This window comes from Cebus imitator, unplaced genomic scaffold, assembly GCF_001604975.1.
Source record: "Cebus imitator isolate Cc_AM_T3 unplaced genomic scaffold, Cebus_imitator-1.0 Scaffold279, whole genome shotgun sequence".
NCBI classification, from domain to species: domain Eukaryota; kingdom Metazoa; phylum Chordata; class Mammalia; order Primates; family Cebidae; genus Cebus; species Cebus imitator.
The window spans coordinates 4,857,413-4,862,158 of record NW_016107594.1 but is presented as its reverse complement, the minus strand read 5'-3'; the positions used below and the strand labels follow the sequence as shown (position 1 = coordinate 4,862,158).

Sequence of the window (4,746 nt, the reverse complement as noted above, 5' to 3'; positions counted from 1 at the left end):
TGTTAGGGTGACGCTGGTGAAGGTGTGATGTGGTTTGGGTGTCATGTTAGGGTGACGTTGATGAAAGTGTAACGTGAGTCATGAATGTGTGATGGGGACACCGTTGCAGTAAAGAAAGCTTCCTGTGAGTTCTCGGGAAGACCCCCTCACATCCCCTCATGTCTGAGCCGTGACTCGGAAGGGCAGTGGGCCCTGGTCCTGGGCCTGGGATGGCCATCCGTGTCCTTCTGGGCTGAGCTGTCCTGGTTCTCCAGGGCTGGGGACAATAAGCTCGGGAAGCAGGCCTGTCCTGGAGACCAGGAGGCTTTAGAGGGTGAGGGCTGCAGGACACCGTCTGCCTCTGACTGCTCTGCTGAATTTGTGAATGACCCACAGCTGTATAGTTCTGAGTCTCACAGGACGTCTTGACGTTTTCATTCAGTAAAAAGACTGCAGGATATTGTCACGCAGACAGGAAGGAGAAACCACCTCTGAAAGCCACCGAACCATTGTGAAAGATGCACCATTTACTGCGCTCTGCACCAGGCACGTGATGGAGTCGCCCTGGGCCTCGCTTAGACTTCTTTCATCCCAAGTTCCAGAAACAAGCTCTGGCTGGCGAAAAGCAAAAGCCAGGTGGAGACCACCGGGAGGGCAGGCCACAGGCCACGTTCTGGCCAAGGGGAATGCTGAAGACACAGGGGGCGGGAGGATGAGCTCTGAGGTGGGATGTGTGTGGGTGCTCCATGATGGGATGGTGGGGTGAGCTCTGCAGTGGGATGGGGGTATCCATGACGGGGGGGGGCTCTGTGGTAGGCACTGCAGTGGAATGGGGAAGCTCCACGATGGGACAGGTGGGCCTGTGGTGGTATGAATGACTCTGTGGTGGGATGGGGGCCTCTGTGGTGGGCTCTATGTGGGATGGGTGCGCTCTGGTGCTCTCTCTCTCTGCCTCACTTCTCCAAGACTGAGCTTCACAAAGCCAGCTCACCTCGGCCACATGCTTCACTTAGCAATGGGGTGCAGGGCCCCTGGGTGGGGACTGAGTGGGCCACGTGGCCTCAGTGGGTCAGCATATCCCATGCCGTTACCCGTGGAAGCTCTTAACTGGTGTTTGTTTTCTCCCAGAAAAGCACTGGAGTCCAAACCACAGAGGAGCAGAGAAATAGAATATCTCGTATCATTTATAAGACACTTTAGTTTTTTAAAAGGTGCTTAGGTATGCTGGGTAACATCCAGCCCTGCAGTGCTGTGAATTGGCGAACAGCCTGGCTGAGGAGCTCGTGGGGGCACACAGGTGCTCTCTGCACTGCCCACCTTACAGCTCGTCTCTGCGGTCAGCTGGGATGCCCTTGGAAAGCAGGCTGGGGCTTCCCAGTGGACAAGGACGGGTAAAACCCTGCGGTTACTGGTTTGCTGTGCAGGTGGAGATCCTTCCTTTGCTGCCAGATCTTTGCTCTCTGACAACTTTTATTATATTTGTTACATTTCTTGAGATTCTTCTCACCTACAATATATTTTTTTCTCTCTGTATCCGGCAGTAAAATGGAAGGCTAGTTAGGCTATTTTTGTACATTTTCTTCTATGTTTTCGTTTTTTGAGACAGGGTCTTGCTTGTTGCCTGGGCTGGAGCGGCATGATCGCAGCTCACTGCAGCCTTGACTTTCTGGGCTCGAGTGGTTCTCCTGCCTCAGCCTCTGAGTAGCTGGGACTACAGGGGCATGCCACCACACCCAGCTAACTTTGTATTTTCAGTAGAGGTGGGGTTTGGCTAATTGCCCAGGCTGGTTTCACACTCCTGGGTTCAAGCAATCCTCCTGCCTTGGCCTCCCACAGTGCTGTGATTACAGGCATGAGCCAGTGCACCTGGCCTGCATTTTATCTGCTAAGTATTGAGAAGTTAATTAAGGTATTACAAGTTGGCAATAATTCCATGACCTAGAAATGATTAGAGTTTGTTGGTGTGTTTCTTTCCAGCCTTCTAATTATTTTAAAAATCAGAATTGGAAATTATCTTCTTTTTTTTTTTCACTTTATATTCTCTTCTAAGAATTTACCCATATATTCAAACCCCCCTTTTATAATTTAATTGATGGATAATGTTCCTGTATGGAATATGATTAAAACATTCCCTATTGCTTGATGTGTAAGTTACCTACAAAGATGTTTGGCCATGGTTCTGTGGTTAACATATTTTTTTGAATATTTTCTGAAAATCTAGATTTTTTTTTTCTGCAGTCAATTCCTAGGAACTGAATTATTGATTAAAGGGTGGCTTTACTTTCCTAGGGGTGGCTATAACAAGTTACTGCAGATCAGGGGCCCAAACCGGCAAATGTACTCTTGGTGCTGGAGGCTGGAAGCCTGGAGCCAAGGTGCCCTGGGCCCTGCTCCCTCCAGAGGTGCAGGGAGGGTCCCTGCCTCTCCCGACTTCTGATGGCTCCTGGTGTCCAGGCTTGTGGCTTTTGCCGCAGCCTGCTTCTCTGTCTCCACGTAGCCTCCTTCTCTTCTCCCGAGGCCTCCTCTTCATCCATCTCAGATCTCTCCCCAGGACACATGTGAGTGAATTCACATCCCACTCAGAAAGCCCAGGGCTACCCCCTCATCAAATAGCCCCTCTTCCACACAGGCTCACATTTGTGGGTTGAAGGGGTTTTCCTGGGTCTCCCTAGAGTTGGTTAGGCCAGCTGCATGGGCGAACATTCCCGAGAGTCTGGAGGCCACTGCCAGAGCGCTCTGCAGACTCACGCATCCATACCGGCTCATGTATCCACATGGGCACCACATGTGGGTACTGCCCTGCCACGTCCTCGCCCCATGAGGGGAGGTGAAGGTGACTGCACAGAGTGGACTCAGGGAGGACAATAGGAAAAGTAACAAAAGAAACCAAAACAAAAAGGAACAAAGAAAAGGATGGATAGAGCTGACAAAAACATTTTGAATCATTTCTGTGTCTACAGGAATAAAACCAAGTGCATAGTGAGGTTGGAGGCACCTTCATTCTTTTCCTTAGAAGCAAGTTAATACCCTAAATATGAGGGTTTTCTTGAGTGCATAAAATGGACAAATAATATAAACAAAATTAATAATGGAGCCACTATTTCAGTTAATAAACATTTGAAAACGGTCAAAATTGCCCGTGAGTGCTAATAGAAAACATGACTCTTAAAAACTACAAGTGAACTGTTATTTTACAGATGATTAATGGCCATGCACTTTGGTGTCTCACTTCCAGGGCACCTGGCCCACGCCCCTGTCTGTGCTCCCCATCCCCTGCGAGGGTCCGTCTACCCTGCGGTCCCTCACGGCTTGCGGTCTGCAGCATTTCAGGCCAATCGGAGAACACTGTGTCCCATCTTTATAAAGAGATGTAGATTCCCTATTTCAAAAGGCTTAATGGGATAGCATTTTTTAAAAAGAATTCAAGCTGGCTAAATTTAGTTTCCGAAAAATGTCCAGTCCAAAAATAGACCTATTCCGACATATGCATCACCGGCCTGTGCTCGTTGTCTGAGAAGGTGAGTTGGCGGAGTTGTGGATGGTCAGAAGTTTCTTCCTCCATCAGCAAACAGGTGTCCTCAGGTACTCTGATCTCAGGCCACCCCTTCCGTGGGAAGGAGCATTTTCCTGGTGTGACTGCTGCAGATGTATCTGATGGTCACTTTGGAGGGGATGAGCCCTCTATCCCTCTCATTCGGCCATCCCAGGCCTCATATTTTCCTCTGAGACATTACAGAAGTTGCGTCGTGAGGTTAGAAAGCCCTCTCTCTGAGTTTCCTATGTCTTTCTGGTCCTTTTAGTAAGCTTTAAATTTTGCTTCATCTGTCACTTTTTCAGACCTATTTTTTCTCCTTAAAGAAGTGGTCCTTTGCTGCTAGCTGAGAAGGGTCTTGTTTCAGGGCTCTGGTGTAGCCGGGGTTCTTTCCAGGCATTCATGCACCCAGTTTTCACCTCGCTTGCTGCCTGGAGGTAAGAGTGCTGGGGTGCCTGAGCCCTCTTCTCCCTTCCCTTAGATTATCACCTTAAGCCCCCTTCTCCCTTAGGTTATCACCGAAATTGTTGGTCGGCCACTTCTTCCTCACTGTGGTCAGTGTGGGCTGAATCGTTCTGTCCAGTTGCCCTGCCGTGAAGCTCGGAGGGAGAGGAGAGAGTCACATAGTCTCCAGGCCACTGGTGGGCACAGAAGGTGATGCTGGCTTGCTCACGCTCATCCCTTGCCTTTCTCCGGCCTAGTGTGTCCAGGTGGGTCTCACACCCACAGATTAAAGGGCAGAGGAGCCTGGTCTTGCCCTCCGGATGTTCACAGTTAGTGAGGAGCACAGATGTGCCAATGCCAGCAGTGCCGCCAGGCAGGCAGAGGTGCAGCAGTGCTGGGCTGGACGCCCCTGCTGATGGCAGAGTCTGTGCTCACTGCGAGGTCAGAAGGAGGGGATGGGGCAGGAGGTTCTCCAGACAACCAGGCAGCTCTGTCCTTGCTGTGCAGCATGGGGGCATCCCAGAAGATAAAGGATTAAATTCCCTCCTGAAATTTACAGGTATTGATCGACTTACGACCTATGCAATTTACGACCATTCAGCTTTACGACCATAGTCGCTAGCCATGACTGCTCCGCTGTACATTTTTGGAAACACTACAACATTTTGATGTATATCAAGAATATCGCTACCGCCTGGGAGGCTGTGACGACAAAGTGCATGAATGGCATCTGGAAAAATTTGTGTTAAGCGCTATGTTAATGATTTTGACGGATTTGACAGTGAACATGA

The 4,746-nt window shown here is 49.8% G+C and overlaps 1 long non-coding RNA gene across 1 annotated transcript in view; it reads left to right on the top strand.

Moving 5' to 3' along the window:
* Positions 1-4,746, top strand: part of LOC108284430 — a 409,165-nt gene that overhangs the window by 10,335 nt on the left and 394,084 nt on the right. The gene's annotated exons all lie outside the window — the stretch shown is intronic.